Source organism: Pogoniulus pusillus, unplaced genomic scaffold, assembly GCF_015220805.1.
Source record: "Pogoniulus pusillus isolate bPogPus1 unplaced genomic scaffold, bPogPus1.pri scaffold_107_arrow_ctg1, whole genome shotgun sequence".
Taxonomy (NCBI): Eukaryota; Metazoa; Chordata; class Aves; order Piciformes; family Lybiidae; genus Pogoniulus; species Pogoniulus pusillus.
The window spans coordinates 62,099-83,609 of NW_026974546.1; the positions used below are offsets into that span (position 1 = coordinate 62,099).

The 21,511-nt window shown below is 50.4% G+C and overlaps 2 long non-coding RNA genes across 5 annotated transcripts; both read left to right on the plus strand.

Annotated features, from left to right (window-relative positions):
* Window positions 1-1,390: 1,390 nt before the first annotated feature.
* On the plus strand, window positions 1,391-15,343 carry LOC135173874 (uncharacterized). 4 transcript variants are annotated; one of them, XR_010301462.1, is made up of 8 exons: window positions 1,391-1,738; window positions 3,869-3,991; window positions 5,417-5,508; window positions 6,976-7,042; window positions 8,381-8,493; window positions 9,383-9,512; window positions 12,791-13,596; window positions 13,752-15,343. It is a non-coding gene; the product is annotated as an uncharacterized LOC135173874 (long non-coding RNA). The 4 variants fall into 4 exon arrangements; XR_010301464.1 differs by lacking the exon at window positions 13,752-15,343 and having other exon boundaries at window positions 1,606-1,738; window positions 12,791-12,916; window positions 13,446-13,745; XR_010301461.1 differs by lacking the exon at window positions 13,752-15,343 and having other exon boundaries at window positions 1,611-1,738; window positions 12,791-13,745.
* Window positions 15,344-16,428: 1,085 nt separating this feature from the next.
* On the plus strand, window positions 16,429-20,788 carry LOC135173875 (uncharacterized). The gene is made up of 3 exons (XR_010301466.1): window positions 16,429-16,996; window positions 19,746-19,825; window positions 20,531-20,788. It is a non-coding gene; the product is annotated as an uncharacterized LOC135173875 (long non-coding RNA).
* The last annotated feature ends 723 nt before the right edge of the window (window positions 20,789-21,511 follow it).

Genomic DNA, 21,511 nt, shown 5'->3' on the forward strand with positions numbered 1-21,511 from the left:
TCAGGTGTCTGCTTAAGTCTTGAACCTCTGCCACGTGCTGCCACGTTCACCAGATCTTTCTCCCGGCTTCAGGGAGAGAAGGAGTGTCCAGCTCCCAGAGTGGGTGTCAGAAGCGATGTGAAGTGAAAGGGGTTTGCTGAGGTCATGTAGAAAGTTGTGTGAGGGAATCTGGCAGTTTGGTTTTTGATTTCTTCAGTCTCTAAAGTTTTTCTTGGAGCAGCTTCACTGCAATCCTTTTAAATGCACAGAATATCAGCACAGGCCCTTTTAGACAGTCCTCCAGCTTTGCTGCAGGTCCCTTTCAGATACTGCAGCGTAGCTCGAAGCTCTGCCTTCTCTTCTGCAGCCTCCACAGCCCCAGTTCTTTCAGTCCTGCTTCCCAGGAGAGGTGCTGCAGTCCTCTGCTCATCTTTGTGGCCCTCATCTGGCAGAAGAGCTGTGTTTTTCCTCTAGCTCCTGCAGAACGGCCTTAATTCTGGTGTCAGCAGCTCCCCCTGTGTCTCCTCTGCTGTCTGTAAATCCCTCAAGAGTAGATCAAGGAAGTGCTGAGTAGCCCCAGCTGGAGTTGAGAGCTGTCCCTATAAAGTGAGTGTGTAGGAGTGGCAGAGCGTGGGCTGTGCCTTGCGTGCGGTGTGCTGTTTGCAAAGGCAATAGGCAGAGCGGCGCTGGGCTGAAGGCGCTGCCCCCGGCCGGGCGCAGAGGCGCTCTCGGTTGTGTGTGCTGCCCTCCTGTGTTTGGTCGTGGGTACTGCAGCTGTGTAGCGGCTGCGGTGTGGCGCCGGTGCTGAGTGCTGCCACCGTGTGTTTCCTTGTCCACACTGCAGTTCCTGAGCCGCGGCGGTCCCCGTTCTCCTGCCTCGTCTCTAAAGGCCGTGCACGATTGAAGTGGCTGAAAGCTGAGGGGAGGGGAGGAGAGGAGGGGAAGGTGAGGGGTGGGAGGGAGAGCTGAGAACTGGTTTGGATTTGTAAGTATTGGAGTGAGGAGTTAAAAGCGGCAGGCAGGGGGGGCGGGCCGGCGCTCGGGGGGGCGGGCCGCTAGGGCTCCGTGGTCGGACGCATGCGGCAGTGGGAGCGGGGCGGAGCATCGCGGGTGGAGCCGCAGGGAGCGGCAGTGACGCTGAGCCGGCTGCAATGGAATGGCGGCGAGCACAGAGCGGCAGGCAGGCAGGGTCTTTCGGAGCCAGTCTGCGCCGCGACTAGGCGGGGGGTGCGGTACGCAAATGGCGGACGCACGCGTCTCCGCCGCGCCTAGGGGCGTACGCAAATTGCGTAGGCGTCTCCGCAGCGCCTGGGGGCGTACGTAAATTGCGTAGGCGTCTCCGCCGCGCCGAGGGACGTACGCAAATTGCGTAGGCGTCTCCGCCGCGCCTGGGGGCGTACGCAAATTGCGTAGGCGTCTCCGCCGCGCCTGGGGGCGTACGCAAATTGCGTACGCGTGTCCGCCGCGCCTAGGTGCCGTTTTGCGCAGAGAGAGCGGCCGCGGCAGACACACTCAAGATGTCGACCGCGGGGAGCCACACTCAAGATGGCAGCCGTGCCAAAGCGGCCTCCCCATTGGCTGGCCTTGACGCACTCAATATGGCGGGCACGCGCGCACAAGCAGGCTTCCTATTGGCTGCCGGGACGCACAGCTCTGGCCGTCGCGGGCGCCACAGTCAAGATGGCGGCCGCGCGGAAGCTGCCTGCCTGTGAGCTGCCGTGACACGCGGAGCCCTAACCAGGCTCCCTCTTTTGGTGCTGTGAGTATGAATTGCATATCTGTCACCTTAATTGTGTTCCATCGTGCATGACTTGACTTTCCAGCTCCTGGGGACTGGCTGTCAGGGTGACTGATAGTAAACAATCTTCTTCTTTGCTGCTGGAAAGGTAGGAATAAGGAGCACAGTGCAGCACTGTGTTCTAATGAACTCTTGCATCCTTTCCTGCCCTCTGTGTGCTGCGCTGGGGATCTTAGGTGTCCCTGGATTGGATTATTGTGATATGTGAAGTGAGCCCACCACTGTCTCTGAGTGTTAGTGACTCTAGGTGTGGTGTTTTGTTGTTTTTTTCCCCCCAAAGCTGTAATTTATAGCTTAGGGAAGAAATGCTCTGTTGCACTGATAGTCAGAACAAGCTTTGCTAAGTGACAGGTTCGGATGGTAACAGTGGTTTTACACAGCACACTGCCCCTCTTCAGTGTTTCCCTTTCATTGCTCATTGGGCTTTTAGAGAGCAAAAAATTGCTTTGCCTGCTTTTGTACTGAGACTTTTTACCTTGATGGGAAAGGGTTTTGTTGCACTCCTTTTTTCTGTTGTTACTGTTCTTTTCCTCTGTTCTGGTGAAGGTTAAGAGGGATAATTTTTCATGGATCGAATTGCTTCAGTTTTCGACGGATGAATTGAATGCATGAGTTTAGACTCGTTGTTCTTTTTGGATAGTTTCCTGTCTTCAGCCATTATCCAAAGATGCCCTCAAAAGAACTTGCAGTAGAGCTGCCAGCGCCCTGCAATTGGCAATCCTTAGACCAGGAGCTCTGTCGTCATTCTCAGAAGCTGTTGGTATTTGTGATAGGCCTCTTGATATTTGTGTGCAATATCCCATCCCTTTCTGTCTCTTTTGTATGCATTTTCCTGGAGGGTGCATCCATTATGGTGGTGTTTCCCTTGTTGAGATGAATGCAATGTGAAAAGATGCCTCAGCTTCTTAGAGCTGTGAAGAAAGAAACCTAGACTGGACTGTGTGCTACTGGTTGATAAAGAAATCCATGGTGGCTGGTAAAGTGTTGAAGAAGTCTAAAGCCTTACCACACTACTTGCACCTCAGACATTCTCCTGTAGCTCAATCTTGCAAGTAATTGACAGAGCTGCTTTTGAGTCAGGTCCTCTTGTTGTAGGAGATGGAATAGGAAAGGAACAGACTGCTAATAGAGAAAGAATTGTGGGAGGTATTTCCCCTTGGCTCCTCTGTTGCTTTGTTGCATATTTGCACAAGGCAGTTTAGTTGTTGGGAAATGTAACTGGCCTGGTAGAGCAAGTCCCTGCCCAGCTTTTTTGTTAGGAAGGAGTTCTTCCCCATAAGGGTGATGAGTCTGTGGGCTGGATTGCTGAGGGAGGTGGTCGAAGCCCTGTCCCAAGAGGTGTTTGAGGCCAGGCTGGATGAGGCTTTAGGTAGCCTGATCTAGTGTGAGGTGTCCCTGCCCATGGCAGGGGGGTTGGAACTAGATGATCCTTGTGGTGTGTTCCGACTCTAACTCATTCTGTGCTTGTGCTAGAGGAAATAAGAAACTGAAGGCTAGCCAGGAAAATAAGCTGTGATGTTGTTCACGTGTGGTTCTTGACCAGTAGCATTGCCCAACAAAGATTGAGCAATGCAGACTGAAAGGCTTTGGATCATTAAAACACTAAGACAATGGGGTTTATTATGTGGAGTTCCAGGAGTAGTAGACTGATTACAACCATTTGCTTTCTGAAAAAGACTCTGCATGCTTCTGTGCTAAACAGACAGAAGTCTTGGCTGGTCCAAGAAGATGACACAGTGGTGGTCAGTTTCTTTACTATGCAGTAGCATCTTCAAGCCGTTGGCTCTGTGTGTGCATGTGTGCAGGTAAAACGTGTGTTTACTTGTCCGTGCATATATACATGCCCAGAGGCACATAGCCCTTCTGTCAGGTGAGAGATTCTGGAGAAATGATCTTTGCTCTGATGCCTAAAATGACAGTCCTGTAGAATCCATCTTTTCCTGGGCGTGTTTGGGTTTGCCAAAGGCTGAGTGTTCTGCCATTCTTGTCCAGCCATCACTTTTTGTATTGAATGTTTCATTTCTTCTTCCATGGGGGGATATTTTAACCAATATTTTGTATTTCTTTACCCTGTCACTTGATCTTTTGTAGGATGATGACAGAGTCTGCATGGACTTGAATAGAATTCAGAAGGGTGCTGTGGCTGTTTGTGCCATCGATGCATCTGGCTGCTTCACAGCAGAGGTGGCTGACTTGGCTGGACAGTATGTGAAGGTTAGTGGTCCTGGAGAAAGTAAAACCCTGCTTTTATTCAGGGCAACATTTTCAATGGCGTAAGTCTTCTTTCCCCTAATAGCTTGGTCTTCAAGGTGTCTTTGAGCTCTGGAAGAAGCCTAATGTATTTTAACCTTTGCAGCAGGGTTTCAGTTGGTTTATTACAGTATCTGAAAAAGAGAGGCTTTGAAATGGGATTAGTACTGTGTATCTGGTAGTGAAAGGGAAGAGCAGCATCTCCATTCTGTATCTACTGCAGAATGAGTTTCCCTTTGCTTGTTCCTTATGGAAATGTAATGCATGAAGCCTCCAGGCAAGTATGCAGAGGCCTCTCTTCACCTCTGGATGACTTCTGCTTTTCCAGATGTGGTCATCAAGCTTGTGCCAGCCAGGTAGTGTAACACGACTTGTCAGAGGAGAGAAATCCACTCATTTTCCCTACTTGTGGGATGTGTTGCAGTGTGAATATACTTGCCAATAGAGGCAGGAGAATCCCTGTAAAAGAAACCAACAGCAACTCCAGACTACTGCAGACACGGGCAGAAAGGAGTTCCTGTTTAGCGCTGTGTGCAAAGACAACAAATAGTTGTTTGGTTGGTTTCCTGCTGCTGCAGTTTGACAGCAGAGCATGTTCCTGTAAACACAATTTGCTTGAATAAGGCCTTAAAATCTTGTGTTGCATTTCAACTCAAAGAGCTGTCATTGCTAAGGCAAATAAGAGAGCACTGGAGGCTACGTGTTTAGCTTTTGCTCGTAGGAATCTGAACTTAAGACTCTTGGAAAATATTCTAATGCTGAATTCTTCCAACAGTCATTTGTGGTTTTCTTTTTATCCCTCAATGTCACGTTGACACTCGTTCAATAGATGGCCTTTGATTTAACATTCAGCTTTTGATTGAACGTTCAGCAATTTGATTTACCATTCCCTTCCAGTTTAGAATCTCAGTGCTGGTCAGTTAGTGAGGTACTGTCAAATAGGCTTCCACTTCAGAAGCTGTATTCACAGCAGAGGAAGGTGCTGTAGTGAGACCTAAACGTGAGGCTAAGAAGCACCATGTGACTTGCTGCCACAGAATCAGAAGACTCAATCAAAGTTTTAAGTTCTCATTTAATAATAAATTGTGTCTTGTGTTAGTGCTACAGAAAGTCTGTGTTTGGTACACAGCTGTGTGTGAGCTGGGGGCAAGGAAGGACTGTTGATGAATGCCAAGGTTTGAGAGCAAGTAGCTTTATTAGTGAAGTGTTAGAGTGCCTCTGCAGTAAGTGCATCCATTGTATAGTAGTTTTTTGGATTGTTTGATGTGTAAATACTGGTTTATGATAGAGGTTGTCTTGATTTGAGTATTGGAGATGATTCCTGCACTTCTTTACTAAAATAATGGAATTTGTGTTTTGAGGAAAAAAATGTTTGTTCTGTCTTTTTAGGATGCAGATAAGAACATCACTAAAGTACTGAAAGAGAAAGGCAGACTGGTTCACAGCAGTAGTTTTAAGCACAGCTCTCCTTTCTACTGGAGGTAAGGAGACATGCATATGCTCTAAGACTGAAGATTCTGAGTAGTTCTTCAGATTTGTTTCCTCTCTCTTCTCTTCTGCCATAGATCTGGTTCATATAAATGTAATGCTGATTTTTTTCTCTGTGATGGTTACAGATGTATTTCTGTAGTTTGAATTTCTTGTCCTTTAGGGTTACATATACTATTTACTGTCTACCACTTGAAGATGGCTGTACTAAGTCTAACCAAAAGAGCAGCCTATTTTCTGTGCAGATAAGTACTGAGTGTTAGAAAAGGGTATTTGGATAGCCTTTGAATGAGACAAGTATGGAACAGAATGTGTTGCAATGTTTGTGTTCAAATTTGCCACGTTTTGGATAAAGTAGGTAAGTTATAGCTGTTATCATAGCTACCTCTTTTTAACCTTGTCAAGTCAGTTCTTTCTTTGGAGTCTGGTAGAGCCCAGTAGCTTCTCATGTCTGCATTGTTGATTAGAAGCAGTTAGCATTTACCTGCTGCAGTGAGTAGTACGTGTAAGCCCTGAATGTTCTTCTGCACAGTCATTACTGAGTGGAGCTTGCAAACAACAGTGATGTCTCTGACCAGAAATAGCAGTTGGCATGTTTACTGTATCTGTGGGAGCTTCTTAGAAATACTTGGCTTTGTCAACTAGAAATGCAGAATGAGCCCTGGAAAAGCAGATAGGTGATTGGGCACAGTGGCTTGCCAGGAATCTTCCAGTCTTCTTTGTCAGACTGGGAATTCTACAGAGGCTGAAGAGCTCCTCCATGTACAAGTCTCCATGGGCCTTTGGATATGACAAATACAGGCTAGACATGAAGCTTCTTTTCATTAGTGTCCTCTCTGGTTTTAAAGGTGTACAATTGGTATTGCAAAGATGAGTTGAAAAAAGATCAAGTTTAAAAAAGGAAGCTGAGTTATTTTTCAGTAGGTATATTGTATTAAACTGTTACAAGTAAAGCTAGTTTTCATGCCAGCTGGAGCTTCCCACTAATCACCTCTAGAATCCTAGAATCAGTCAGGGTTGGAAGGGACCACAGGGATCATCTAGTTGCAACCCCTCTGTGATGGGCAGAGACACCCTGCCCTAGAGCAGGCTGTCCAGAGCCTCATCCAGCCTGGCCTTAAACATCTCCAGGGATGAGGCCTCAACCACCTCCCTGGGCAACCCATTCCAGGCTCTCACCACTCTCCTGCTGAGCAACTTCTTCCTCACGTCCAGCCTGAATCTTCCCCACTTCCAGCTTTGCTCCATTGCCCCTAGTCCTGTCCCTACCTGGTAGCCTAAAAAGTCTCTGCCCAGCTTTTTTGCAGCCCCCCTTCAGCTACTGGAAGGTCACAATAAGAATAACAGAAAATAACCAGGAAAACTGTACTTGAATGAGTGACATTTCCACATTTGAATGTTGCTGGTGTCTTTCAGAGTCTTTTCATCTTCCTTGGGCTAACTGAAAACACCTCTTTCAGTATGTGACCTTGCCTGAGTTGCCTGCTGTTGTGATCTTCAAAGATGGAGCTTCCTTTGTTTCTGATGGTAAGTAAAAGTGGATATTGGCCATATCATGGAATCAGCCAGGCTGGAAGAGACCTCCAAGATCATCCAGTCCAACCTAGCACCCAGCCCTAACCAATCAACTGGACCCTGGCACTAAATGCCTAACAACCAGCCTATACCTCTCTTGGCACAACTTGAGACTGTGTCCCCTTGTTCTGGTGCTGGCTGCCTGGCAGCAGAGCCCAACCCCAGCTGGCTACAGCCTCCCTGCAGGCAGCTGCAGACAGCAGTGAGCTCTGCCCTGAGCCTCCTCTGCTGCAGGCTGCACACCCCCAGCTCCCTCAGCCTCTCCTCATAGGGTTTGTGTTCCAGGCCCCTCCCCAGCCTTGCTGCCCTTCTCTGGACACCTTCCAGCACCTCAACATTTCTCCTGAATTGAGGAGCCCACAACTGGACACAGTATTCAAGGTGTGGCCTGAGCAGTGCTGAGTACAGGGGCAGAAGAACCTCCCTTGTCCTGCTGCCCACACTGCTCCTGAGCCAGCCCAGGATGCCGTTGGCTCTGCTGCCCACCTGGGCACTGCTGCCTCATCTTCAGCTCCTCTCTGCCAGCACCCCCAGGGCCCTCTCTGCCTGGCTGCTCTCAGCCCCTCTGTCCCCAGCCTGCAGTGCTGCTCAGGGTTGTTGTGACCAAAGTGCAGAACCCTGCCCTTGGCCTTGTTCAATTTCATGCCTCTATTAAATTTGGCCTCTGTTACATTAACTTCTCTATTACAGCCTTAACTTAGGTTTTCCTTAGTTAACTCTGCAGGGCATTAGGCACATTCAAAGTTATGTCAGTTTGTAACTGGGGCTGTAAAGAATGGTTATGCATTGCCTGTGCTTCTGATTTCAGGAGAGTCCCATTTCATTCTTGATGCTTTTTTTAAGAGAGGCATACAACTGAGCTCCCTCAGAGAAGCAGCATGAAGTGCATGAAGGATGCTGGCTGCACTCAGTACAGACAAGGCACATTGGAGCAGTTTAACAAGATGCTTGACATTTGCCCTTAATGGTCATTGTCTTCAAATGCATCATTCGGGAGTTAAGTTGCTTGGCATTTGCCGTTGACTACTTCTTCTCTGGCCTTTGGAGTGAAGGAAGGGAAGAACCAGAGTTGAAGATGTCAGCTCTGTAAGTTTTCTCTGGGTGATCAAAGCATGCACAAAATCCTGTGCTTGTGCTCTGGAAGATTGTAGGAGCTTCACGGGGACTCAGGGAGCACAAGTTCTGGATTTCTGTGGGCTGTCTCTAGATGAACACCTGAATGCAGTGAATCTAAAAGCAGCTGTCTCTCATTTGAAGTTAGAGTGATGTGATTGATCTGGTGCTTTATAGGTGCCAAAAAGGAGAGCTTCTTCACCTGCTTCTCCGGTGCAAGCTCTTCTGTCTGTCTGTTGAGATGTTTCTGCCTGTTTATCTGGCAGAGAAGTGTTTGCTTTTTTGGCTGGGTAAGTAGGAGATTTGTTTTGTTGATTTGCTTTGTTTTGTCGCTGAATACTTGGTGCAGCTGGCCTCAGATGCTGTTTGTTCACAAAGGACACACTACTGTGTGATTGGTGGGCGTAGAAGCAGTAATTGCTGACAGAAGCACGCTTGTGACCTTGGCTGTAAATTCATGAACAGGCATTACAGTGTTTCTGTCTCTGCAAGCCAAAGTACTCTCATGCTGAAGAACTTCTTCCTCAGATCCACTGTAAGCAACCCTGCTCTCCCTCAGCTTCAAACCATTCCCCTTGCCCTGTCTTTAGACACCCTTATGGAAAAAGTCCCTCTGCAGCCTTCCTGCAGGTTCCCTTCAGGTACTGGGAGGTAGCTTTAAAGTCTCCCTGGAGTCTTGTCCCCTTCAGGCTGAGCAGCCCCAGCTCCCTCAGCCTATCCTCTTAGAAGTGCTCCAGCCCTTGGCTCATCCTCGTGGTCCTGCTCTGAACTGGTTCCAACAGTTTTACGTTCTTCAGATGGACTGTGGCCATGTGGAATGTTTTGGGTTGTGCTTTTGCCTTTGCATGCTGAAAGACTTCCTGTGTTACCTTAGTAGTACGTTTCATGTGCAAGGTTCCTGTCTGTGATCTCTTGCTGCTGGGGAAGTCATGAGCTACCTGTGGGGGTGTGAAATGCAATAAGCTTCCATCGCGTTGCCTGCACGGATGTGAGGGGACAAAGTACTGCTGAGAAGCTGTTTTGTACCATTCTCTTCCCCCTTCCCCTCTTGCCTTTAAGGGAACACACACAGGGAGAAGCTTACTGAGCACCCTCTGACATGCTGTAGGAATTCTTTGCTTTGCAGTGTTTTACACTGTGGCTCTTCAAACCTGTAACCCATCTGCTTTCCATTGCCAGCGAGCTGACCATCCGTGCTACCGTCGCCTTGAATGCCTCCAACCAGCAGTGTTTGCTGCCAGACAGACACCTTGAGAAGACAGAGGACATGGTTAAGTTCATGAACAATATCTTGGATGGTGCTGCTGAAGTAAGTCTTTGTTGTGGCTTGAGATATATTGGTTGGTGTTTGGTTTTTCCCCCCTTAGCTGCGGTGGCTCTGATTGTTACGCCGTGTGATTTATCTTCCTGTCCTGGCTGTCTTCCCGTGTTGAGTGCTGGCAGTGAATACGTGGTGAGGAGTGCTTGGGGTGTGCCATCCTTTGCTGTTCTCACTGTGGGAACTCCAAGAATCGTGGAATGAGTGATGCAAAATTAATAATCAATATTAATGTTGATATCCAGGCAAAGATTGTTAATAACTACAACCAACCTGTTTCTTATCATTCAGTCTCTGCAGAAAGCTTATTGACAAGGTTCAAAGCACACAGCTGGGGTATTTGTACACTTAGAATCATGGAATCAGCCAGGTTGGAAGAGAGCTCCAAGCTCATCCAGCCCAACCTAGCCCCCAGCCCTCTCCAGTCCACTAGACCATGGCACTGAGTGCCTCATCCAGGCTTTTCTTGAACAGCTGCAGGGAGGGCGACTCCCTAGGCAGCCTCTGTGGTCTGAGAGTAGAGCAGCAACTTGCTGTTAGTTTGCTGTGATGGTCTCAAACAACTGTGGGAGAGTTTGGCATGAGCCTGTTGGAATGCTTAGCCTTACTGGAGGAGCTGGGAGCTGAAGAATGAACTGTTGGGATCATAACTGCAAAGTGTCAGCAGTTTTGACATGGTTCCATTTGACATTGCAGGCACAGGCTGGTGATGGACTTCTGCAACGAAGCAAGAGAGTCATCTATGAGGCCAAGGCTGCTGTAATGATAGAGTATATTGCTTATTCAGTGAGGTGATGCTCTTGTCAGTCAAGATCTTCATCTGGATGTGCCACTTTCTGGTCAGGGCTGTCCTTTGGAAGAGAAATAGTTGTATCACAGTATCACCAAGGTTGGAAGAGACCTCATAGATCATCAAGTCCAACCCTTTACCACAGAGCTCAAGGCTAGACCATGGCACCAAGTGCCACGTCCAGTCCTGCCTTGCACAGCTCCAGGGACGGCGACTCCACCACCTCCCCGGGCAGCCCATTCCAGTGTCCAATGACTCTCTCAGGGAAGAACTTTCTCCTCACCTCAAGCCTAAATTTCCCCTGGTGCACCTTGAGGCTGTGTCCTCTCCTTCTGGTGCTGGCCACCTGAGAGAAGAGAGCAACCTCCTCCTGGCTACAACCACCCCTCAGGTAGTTGTAGACAGCAATAAGGTCACCCCTGAGCCTCCTCTTCTCCAGGCTAACCAATCCCAGCTCCCTCAGCCTCTCCTCGTAGGGCTGTGCTCAAGGCCTCTCACCAGCCTCGTTGCCCTTCTCTGGACATGCTCAAGCATCTCAATGTCCCTCCTAAACTGGGGGGCCCAGAACTGAACACAATACTCAAGGTGTGGTCTAACCAGTGCAGAGTACAGGGGCAGAATGACCTCCCTGCTCCTGCTGACCACACCATTCCTGATGCAGGCCAGGATGCCACTGGCTCTCTTGGCCACCTGGGCACACTGCTGGCTCATGTTCAGGCGGGTATCAATCAGCACCCCCAGATCCCTCTCTGTTTGGCTGCTCTCAGCCACTCCGACCCCAGCCTGTATCTCTGCATGGGGTTGTTGTGGCCAAAGTGCAGCACCCTGCACTTGGAGCTATTGAACCCCATCCCATTGGACTCTGCCCATCTGTGCAGGCGGTCAAGGTCCCACTGCAGAGCCCTTCTGCCTTCCAACTCAGTCACATCTGCACCCAGCTTGGTGTCATCTGCACACTTGCTGATGACTGACTCCATGCCCTCATCCAGATCATCTATGAAGATGTTAAAGAGGATGGGGCCCAGCACTGATCCCTGAGGGACACCACTAGTGACAGCTGCCAGCTGGATGTGGCACCATTCACCACCACTCTCTGGGTCCGGCCCTCTAGCCAGTTCCTCACCCAGCACAGAGTGTTGCCATCGAAGCCATGGGCTGACAGCTTAGCCAGCAGTTTGCTGTGGGGGACAGTGTCAAAGGCCTTGCTGAAGTCCAGATAGCGCACATCCACAGGCCTCCCCGCATCCACCAAGCAGGTCACCTGATCATAGAAGGAGATCAGGTTGGAGAGGCAGGATCTGCCCTTCCTAAACCCATGCTGGCTGGACCTGAGCCCTTTGCCATCCCTCAGGTGTGCTCTTATCACCGCCAAGCTAACCTGCTCCATCAGTTTCCCTGGCACTGAGGTCAGGCTGATGGGTCTGTAGTTCCCAGGTTCCTCCATCCGACCCTTCTTGTGGATGGGGACCACGTTGGCAGTTTCCAGTCTCCTGAGACCTCTCTGGTGAGCCAGGACTGCTGGAAAATGATGGAGAGCAGCTTGGCCAGCTCAGCTGCCAGCTCTCTCAGCACCCTAGGATGGATCCCATCTGGTCCCATGGACTTGTGGGTGTCCAGGTGGCTCAGCAGGTCCTGGACTAATTCCTCATGAATTTCCAGGGGAACACACTGCTCCCTGACCCCATCCCCCAGTTCAAGAGGCCACTTGCATCCTCCTCCCTCCTTACTGTTGAAAACTGAGGTGAAGAAGGTATTCAGGACCTCAGCCTTTTCTTCGTCATCAGCTACAGTGTTCCCCTCCTGGTGCAGTAAGCAGTGGAGGCTCTTCTTGCCCTTCCTTTTAGCACTGATACATTTATAACAGTGCTTTTATTGTCCTTCACAGAGGTGGCAGCCTAAGTTCTAGCTGGGCCTTAGGCTCTCTAATTTTTCTCCTGCATAATCTGGCTACCTCCTTAAACACGTCAGGAGAAGCCTTCGCCTCCTTCCAGAGGTGATACACCCTCTTTTTTCCCCCCAGTTCCTTCAGGAGCTGTTTGCTCATCCAGGCTGGTTGCTTTCCCTGCCGGCTCATCTTTGGGCACATGGGCACTGCCAGCTCCTGTGCCTTCAAGAGTTCCTGTTTAAAGTAGGTCCAACCATCCTGGACCCCTTTGTTCTCAAGGACTGTGTGAGCAGACTTTGCCAGAGTGTAGTTGGTGTTTGTGCAGTGAAGCCTTTAGTTCTTGATTATGAAATGATGGCAGTGGAGACAAAAAACCTGACAGTGCCAGGGGAGTTTAGCATGTGCTGGGTTAAAGGTCGAGGCTGTGCTCCCTGTAAAAGGCTTTTGGTGTGTGTTTGTGTGGTTTTTAACATCGTTTTACTTCTGAGATGTATTTAATCTGCCTTCCTTTCTACTTTCCAACTGCAGAGCTGTTGCTTCTCACTTGCAGCACACTCTCAGAGGACAGGTAACTGGATTTTGTTTCCGTTCCAGTGATCTGTTGTAGCAGAAGGAAGCTGTGGCTGCCTGAGCCTGAGACTCAACATCTGGAAAAGTTGGGAGTTACCCTGGATGCCTGTGAGGGTAAAGGGATCTGATACACATCTTAGGGCAATGTGTGTAAGTATCTGCAGCATTCCTGAAAACTTGGTGCTAGTTAAAGCAGAGAGAGCAGTACTGGATGGTTTGTGCTGAGGGCCACGAGGATGATCAGAGGGTGGGAGCAGGTCTGCTATGAGGACAGACTGAAAGAGTTGGGGCTGTGCAAGCTGGAGAAGAGGAGGCTCCAAGGTGGCCTTCTTGTGGCCTTCCAGTATCTGAAGCCCCCTGTGGCCTACAAAAAAACTGGGGAGGAACTTCATAGGCTATCAGATAGTGCCAGGACTAGGGGGAATGGAGCAAAGCTGGAGGTGGGGAGATTCAGACTGGACGTGTGGAGGAAGTTGTTGAGCATGAGAGTGGCGAGAGCCTGTAATGGGTTGCCCAGGGAGATGGTTGAGGCCCCATCCCTGGAGGTGTTTAAGGCCAGGCTGGATGAGGCTCTGGCCAGCCTGCTCTAGGGTAGGGTGTCCCTGCCCATGGCAGGGGGTTGGAACTGGATGATTTTTGTGGTCCCTTTCAGCCCTGACTGATTCTCTCTGCTATCCAGCTGCATTCTGCAATCCCTCTAAGAACAGATGCTGGCTTTGTAGAATGTCTCTGTAGGAGGTGTGAAAGGAATTGGGAGTCTCATCTGCCTGGACACAGAAACTCTGCTGTCTTTCACATGGCAGGGGAATGATGATGCAGCAGAGGAGCAGGTGAGTGAGGCATGGGGCAGCCTCCTGAAAAGGCTGCTTGCAGCCTCAGATGTTTGCAATGCTTGAGAATCCTTGGCAGGCATTAAAAACATTAAACCCTGTAAGTGTTAGCCTGTGGTGTTCCAACAGATCAAAAGCTCTCCTTTTTAATCTAGGTATACAAGAGTGGTATTGGGGTGTAAAAGAGACTTAGAAATGCCCCCCCCCCATCTCCTCTATGATATGTAAAGGCTTCTAGAAAATAAAACCAACTCCTAGGTAGAATTATGAAATATAACTTGTGTATATGTAAATTGAAACCAGTGGATTTTCCTTTGTGTGTCTTGGGTGTTTGGAAAGTGCTTGCCAGCAGGAGTGGGAAATAATGCTCATTAAACTTGAAAATGAAGTTTCAGCTTGCCCAGCTGCCTCTCAGCATTGCTGTCCCTACTACAGAGGGGTGGGCAGGCTGCATCCCTCTCTGGAGGAAGGGAGGGGTGGCTTGCTGTGCTTCAGAGCCTACAAAGAGGGGACTCTTGGACTGAGATGACCTTCAACAGCAGGACAGCTGCGCAGCAGTGCTGCACACCTTGCAGTTTGTACTTAGCAGCAGGTCTGGCAGCCCTGTGCTATGCCTTATGCCTTATCCCCAGAAGGGATTTGCTAGGTGAATTGTTCACGTTCTTTCCCCATGTCTCAGTTTCCCTGACTAGAAAATGAGTCATGAAAGGGCAAACTGCTGTGCTATGCTCCAGCAAAGAGCAAAGGCTGCTCACCCTCCAGAGCAAAACCGCCAGCCCATCACTGCCTTGCATACACTTCTGTCACCAGCTCCTCCTCAGCCCGCTGGGCTTTTTGTCACTCAGCAGGCATTGGGGCTTGTTTTGTCTGCTGCGTTCCCTCAGCACCCCCACCCACCTACTTCTTCCTGACTGCTGCATAATGGGCCTGAAAACACAGACCTGAAATGCACATCTGACATTGAATTTGGACATGAGAGTTTAATGAGGCTGTGGCGGTTCTGCCACTCACAGCCTCCACATCCTGCCCCTTACACTCGCATTTCCTTAATGACATGTGTCCCCACCACACCTGTGTGAGTGCACACTTAACATGCACGTGCTCCCCAACATCACCCACCCTTGCTCCCAGCTGCTCTCTGCAGGGGTGTTGGACAAGATGAACTTGGAGGGTTCCTTCCAACCCGATGCAGTCTGTGATTCTGCAGACTGCTCTCTCTCTCTGTGCCTCCTCCCAGGGTGCTGAGGCCATAGGGCAGATGCGACCGATAGAGATTCTCCACATCTAGTAAATCAAAAACCTTCTGTGCTAGTTTGAAGCAAGCTAGAATGTCTTGGTGAGAAGAACTACATCATAGGCTGTGAAAGGGAAACAATGGTGTTGTCTACGCCCCTCAGAGTCTTGCTGAAGAAGAAACGAAAACATTAGATAACACTCTCTGCCTTGGGCTTCTGACTGAGCTGCATCTCCCTAACCTCACCTTCCATTTGGACTAACCCACCTTTGCTTCATAACCTCTTGGCTGAACCTCTGTTCTTCTTTAGGACTGGGGTAAGGTTGAGAGGGGCAGGGAGAAGGTGTGGCGGTGGTTGAGAGTCCCTCCTGGGGACTCAGGTTTCTGAGAGGGGAGTTGTGCTTCTGTATCACCTTTTACCTTGTATATTTCTGTATATAATTGTATATACTGTAAATATCTGCTTGTGTATTGTGCTAGCTGTAAATAAATAGCTTCATTTATATTCCCAGAGCCGGCTGAGTCCAGTCTGGGTGATTTCTAAAGTGTGGGGGGGTGGGGAACACCCAAACCATCACACCTTCTCACACAAAGATGGTCCTGGAAATGGGAAAGAGCAGCAACTTAGTAAATTGAAGCACAATGTTCTTCACTCCCATTAACCACTAAGCTTGGGTTCCTCCCACATGCAGCTCTGAGGAGCATGCAGGGGTACAGACAAGAGAAGGACAGCAAGAGGCAGGGTCTTCTCCTGGTGCCCTGAGGGTCTGCCCCTGTCCAGCAGTGTTGTTAAGCTCAAGTTTGGGTCCTGTCTGGCCTCCCAGCCTTGGGAGTTTAGTCTCTGCAGGCTCAAACTCCTTGCTTGTGGCCTGTCTCCCCGAAGTTTTAACTCCAAGCCCATATAGGCTCCTTCTCAGATTCTTGTCCCTGCAGTGACCCTGAAAAATGGACATCAGCACCTCTTCACTCACCACCTTCCTTTTCCCTGGGTCAGACCCCCCAGGACCAAGGTCAGGGCGTCTTTCTGGACACAGAAATCTCAAGCCCAAGCATTCCTGCAAGAATTCTGGGGCTGCAGGAAGAGTAAGGAGCAGCTGCAGCTGAAAGTGCCAAGCAGGGGGAGAGATGGGAGCTGCAAGCTGCACCAAAGGACCTGGCCCAAACACCAGAAGTGGCTGTTAGGAAAAGGTGGAAGGTGCCACAAAGCTGCTGCTGCACCCCGAGCAGGAGCCAGCATTGAACACTCAGAGGGGCTGATGAAAGGCTGTAGATTCCCAACCCTGCACTCCAGGCTGAAATAGTCCAGCTCTGAGTCAGACCCTGGGACTCAGCTAGCTACTCCCAGCCAAAGTAGCTGGTGGACAGGGCTCCCTCCTGGGGGCAGATGCTGGCCAAGAGGTCAGTGTTGCTCCTGACTGCAAGAGACTACAATCCAGTTCCTCTTCATTCAGAGCTGGGAATGTTCTGGTGGCTCAGTGGCTGCCTTGTCCAAGGCTGATCCTTTGTGCCAGGTGAGTGGAAACAGCAGTGGGGGCTGCTGGAGAGCCACCCTCAGCAACAGGAGATGATGGATCTCCTCTTCTGAAGCTTTGCCCATGAAGTACAGATTTTAAGCAGTGTTTGTTTAAAATGTTCAGCCTGCCAGTTAAAAAAGAATACTCCTACACACCAGGAATGGAGGGGAAGATGGGCGATAGGGGCTGCATTCCCTGCTTGGAGGAGGGGGAGAGAAGCAAACAGGAGAAAGGTGTTTCCTCAGCATCCCTCCTGCTGGATGTGCAGCCCAAGACGTATGCCACCTGCACTGCAGCTTTGCCTGCCTCTCAGGCCCCACAACAGCCTTCAGGAGCGTTTTGCACCCTCCATCCCATGTGCAGGTCAGCCCAAAGACAGCTTAGGTGCTCAGAGGGCACAAAGAAGGTGAGGAGGTAAGGAAACACTCCCCTCTATACCCACCTCTCCTTACCTAAAAGCACAATCCTTTCTCTAATTAAGACTTCATCTCTTCAGCTAACGTGGCCAAGGGGCACATCAGTAGCAGGTGAAATCCAGGAGCGGTGGTTGAGATCTCCCTCATCAATGACAAATGCATCACCTCTGCTCTGGACACATCCCTGCCCTGCCAGTCACCAGCCCCTGGATTGCCACCTGATGCTGAAGAGGCAGGTAGGCCCTGGCTGCAGTACAAAGAGATTTCTCCTCTACCTTGCAGCACTTTCAGGCTAAGGCAGGTTTTCACTGTCTTCTGAGGTGGGTTTCAGGTGGAAGAGACTGCAGGTAGCACTGGTGAAGAGAGAGGACCCGGCTGCCCAGGGAGGTGGTGGAGTCACCGTCCCTGGAGGACTTCAAGAAAAGACTGGATGAGGCACTTAGTGCCATGGTCTAGTTGACTGGATAGGGCTGGGGGATAGGTTGGACTGGATGATCTTGGAGGTCTCTTCCAACCTGGTTGATTCTATGATTCTATGACTCAGCATGTCCTGTCCCAAGAAGCTCATTCAAATAATTGGATACATCTCACAGCAGGGCACGGGTTGCAGAGGGATGCTCAGGAAAGCACAGCTCTCCCCCCCCAGCAAACAGACACCAGAAGGGTGCTGCTAAGCACACATGGTGCCCTGGGCAGCTTGCTCTAGTGGAGGTGTCCCTGCTGACTGCAGGTAGTTGGACAAGATGACCCTTGAGAGTCCCCAAATCTGAGTTTGGGGGAAAATGCAATGAGGCTGATTTAAAAGTTATTAAATAATTTATTAATATACACAAAATAATTCCTCCAAACTTATTTACAACTCTCCACACAAGTTCTTGGATGCGGTTAGCAGAACTATTTTACAGAATGTCTCTGTACAATGGAATTTTGAAAGGTTTCAGAAAATGTCTTTAATAGAGACTCTGGCAGCTTCATTCACCACTTGTGAGGTTGATTAAAATCCTTCAGTAACTTGAACAAAGAATGAAGAATACTCACTAGTCCTGATGGCCGTGGCCCAAAACATAAGCAGGAAAATATTCAACAAAAGTCCTGTGGCAAATTCCACGTGGGCTGCAAAATGGAATCATCTGCTAGCTGAGGTGGCTGAGGTGGCTGAGGTGAGGGGTGGGCGAGCGGCAGGTGAGCGAGGAATGAACGAGCATGCAAGCTCCTTATTCACCTGTTCAGCCCCATTGATAGGGTAATGGCTGAGGCTAATGGTCTCATTGGCCACACAATCACCCAATCACCTCTGGCAACCACCCAAGTAGACCCAAAAATGGAAGAACCCACAGGCTGTTGTCTTCCAAAAATGGAGGGCGCATAGGCCTTGCATGCGACAGGGGCATGGTCCCCGTGGAACCCCTCTCAGACAACCAGACTAAACCAGACAGGGTTCCCTGGGTTTCTTTGTCCTGTTTTCCCGCCTCTAGCTGCAATGCAGACAGGCAGGTAAATAAGACAGGACATGCTTAAGCCCATTTTACATCCTTTGGGACTATTCACCACACCAGGCACGGGGGCAGGCAGTAACCCCGAAGCTGCTCAGTGTTGCTGCCCCTCTTAAGGGGGTGTGCGGGCCCCTAAATTGGGTCTGGCAGCATCCAAAGGGCCTGGGGATATGAAAGGCAGGGTGAGAGGCATCCAAAGGGCTGTGGGGCATATAGAGGCATCTGTATGCCTCTGGATTTTCCCCTGTGGACTCCTGGAGGTTCCCAAAGGATCTGGGCAGTGTCTCAGTGAAGATGAGTGGCCTCTGTGGGGTGTCACAGGATTTGGGTGGGATCTGAGTGGTTTCCGGTGACCTCTTTAGGGGTCTCTGTGGGGTCCCCCCACAGTACATGGGCTCTGCTGTGGAGTCGCAGGGCTTTGGGAGCTGAGGATTTGGGGGTCTGCCCCTCTGGTTTTCAGTGTCCAGGCGTGCCTGGACCCACCAGCCATTGCCCTGCCGGCATGTACAGGTGATCTGAGGGCATCTAAAGGGGTTTTGGGAGCAGCAAGGGGGTCTGAGGGCTATCGAAAGGTCTTTTGGGGGCATCTGAAGAGGTCTGGGGGCATCAAAATGGGGTTTGTGGGTATCTGAGGGGGGCGTGAGGCCTCTCACTCTTCCCCTTGGGGCTCCCGGGGGTGTCTGGAGGATCCCAGAGGAGTTGGGGGTGCTCTGTGAGGTTTGGTGTTCTCTGTGGAGCCCTCACAGTATCCGGGCTCGTCTGTGGAGCTGTGGGGTGTTGTGTTTGGGGTGCCTCAGGATTTAGGGAGGCCTTGCTCTGTATTTCAGTGTCCTCTGAGGGCCTGGGACCTGCAGCCATGCCCCGTGCAGGGTGTCAAGGCAGTCTGGGGGTGTGCAGAGGGCCTCTGAGGGTGGTAGAGAGGATCTGGGTCCTTGTATAGGGAGTCTGAGAGCATCTGGAGGGGTTATGGGCTCTCCAAAAAGGGTCTGTAAGCCTGTGAAGGGGGTCTGTGTACATGTGAGGTGAGTCTGGGGCTATCAAAGTGGGATCTGGGTGCATCTAAAGGGTTCTGGCGTCATATAGAGGTGTCTGGGGGGTCTCTGGGAAGCTATGCAAATGGTGTACGTGTGGCTGCTGTGACTAAGGGCAGCTACGCAAGCGGCGTAAGTCGCCGCTGTGAGTAACGACACTGCTCAAACTCCTCCTTTTTCCTTTTTTTTTCTTCTTTCCCCTTCTTTTCCCTTTTTTTTCCTTCTTTTTCCTTTTAAAATAAGTTTTCCTTCATTTTCCTTTTTTCCTCCCTTTATCCTTTTCTCCTTTTTTAAATCCTTTTTTCTAATTTTTTCCCTTTTCTTTTTTCCCCTTTCTTTTCTCCTTTCTTTCCTTTTCTCTTTCTTTGCTTTTTTTTTCCTTGTTTCCTTTTTTTTTCCTTTTCTCTTTTTTCCTCTTTTTTTTTCCTCCTTTTTTCCTTTTTTTTCTCTTTCCTTTTCAGACAAGCACAAGCTCATCCAGGAGGAGCAGATCTTGAGGAACATCTCCACGAGACGCAGGGGGCAAAAGAGGCTCAGTCAGGTAAAGCTTTCTGTAGAGTTTGTGCTCCTTCTGGCAGTCAGTTGCACATATTCAGATGAGTAGAAGCATGGAGTTGTTCCTGTTGGAGAAGAGCTTCCAAATCATCCAGTGCAGCCCTTAAGCCAGCACTGCCAGGTCACCCCTAAACCATGTCCCTGAGCAGCACAGCTGTAGGACTTTTTGCTCCCCCCACGGATGGGGACTCCAGTACTGTGCTGGGCAGCCTGTTGCAGGGCCTGAGAACTCTTCTGGGGAGGAGACTGTTCCTCCTGTCCAATCTAAACCTTCCCTGGTGCAACCTGAGGTCATTTCCTCTCATCCTGTCATTTGTTAGCTGGGAGAAGGGATCAAGCCCAGCCTGGCTCCAGCCTCCAGAGAGAGGGCATCCACGACCTCCCTGGGCAAGGTGTGCCAGTGTCTCCCCAGCCTCTCTGTGAAGAACTTCTTCCTAATGTCCATTCTGAGTCTCTCCTTTTCCAGCGTCAGTCCCTTCCTTTTTGACTTCCTTACCAGAGAAAGGCTACTTTTTTTTCCCACGGTGTGAGCAGATCAAGAGGCTTAAATGAACATTTCTGCTCTGCTCCCCAAACTTCAGTTTGAGCTCCATAAACGTGGGGGCCAAAGCCCCCAGCGGTCAGAAACTGAGGCAGTAATCCACCCCCGTCTCTTTGCTTTCTTTCAATGCTGTTTTTCTCTTGTTTTTAGTCTGGTGAAGACTCTTCAGCTTCTAGGGGGACATGTCTGAAGCTGGATGTGCACGGAAAGCGAAGTGAGCGTGGCCAGTCCTCACGGTCTGCCCCTGCCACTCGTCCCCTTGCTGCAGTGTGGAGCGTGGCAGCTAGCAGGGTGAGTGCAGCTTGGCCTTTTCCAGATGGCACGAGGTGAAGTTTGTCCTTCCTCGTGTGGAGCTCCTAAGTGCGTAGGACACAGGTTTGCTGCATGGCAGCACTGGAGAATGGAAGCACGCTGAGGCTGTCGGACTTGCAAGCATCTCTGCAGTCTGTCTGTGCCAGTTTGCCATGGTTTGGAGCTCTGCCCCAGAGGGCTGTTCTGAGCTGCCTTTGAAGAGGTCTGCTGCAAATGAAGCCCTGCAGCTGAGCAAAGACAGAGGCCACCAAGCTCAGCAGGAGCCAGCAGTGTGCACTTGTGGCTGAGAAGGCCAGCAGGATGCTGGGGCGCGTGCTGAGTGTGAGCAGCAGGTTGCGGGAGGTTCTCCTGCCCCTGTGCTCGGTCTTAGCGAGGCCAGCCCTGGGGTGCTGAGTCCAGTTGTGGGCTCACCAGTTGAAGAGAGACAGGAAACTACTGGAGAGAGTCCAGTGGAGGTGCCAGAGGTGCTGAGGGGCCTGGAGCAGCTGTGTGAGGAGGAAAGGCTGAGAGCCCTGGGGCTGCTGAGCCTGGAGAAGAGCAGCCTGAGAGGGGAGCTGATGAATGCTCAGGAGGAGCGAAAGGGTAGGGGCCAGGAGGATGGGGCCGGACTCTTGTGTGTGGTGCTCAGTCACAGAAGATGGGGCAGTGAGCTCTAACCTGACCCCAGGAGGTTGCAGCTGAATGTGAGAAGAGACTTCTTTGTGAGGGTGCTGGAGCCCTGGAGCAGGCTGCCCGGAGAGGCTGAGGAATCTCCTTGTCTGGAGGGATTCCAGCCCCAGCTGGCCAATGCTGGGCAAGCTGCTGTGGGTGCCCTGCTTT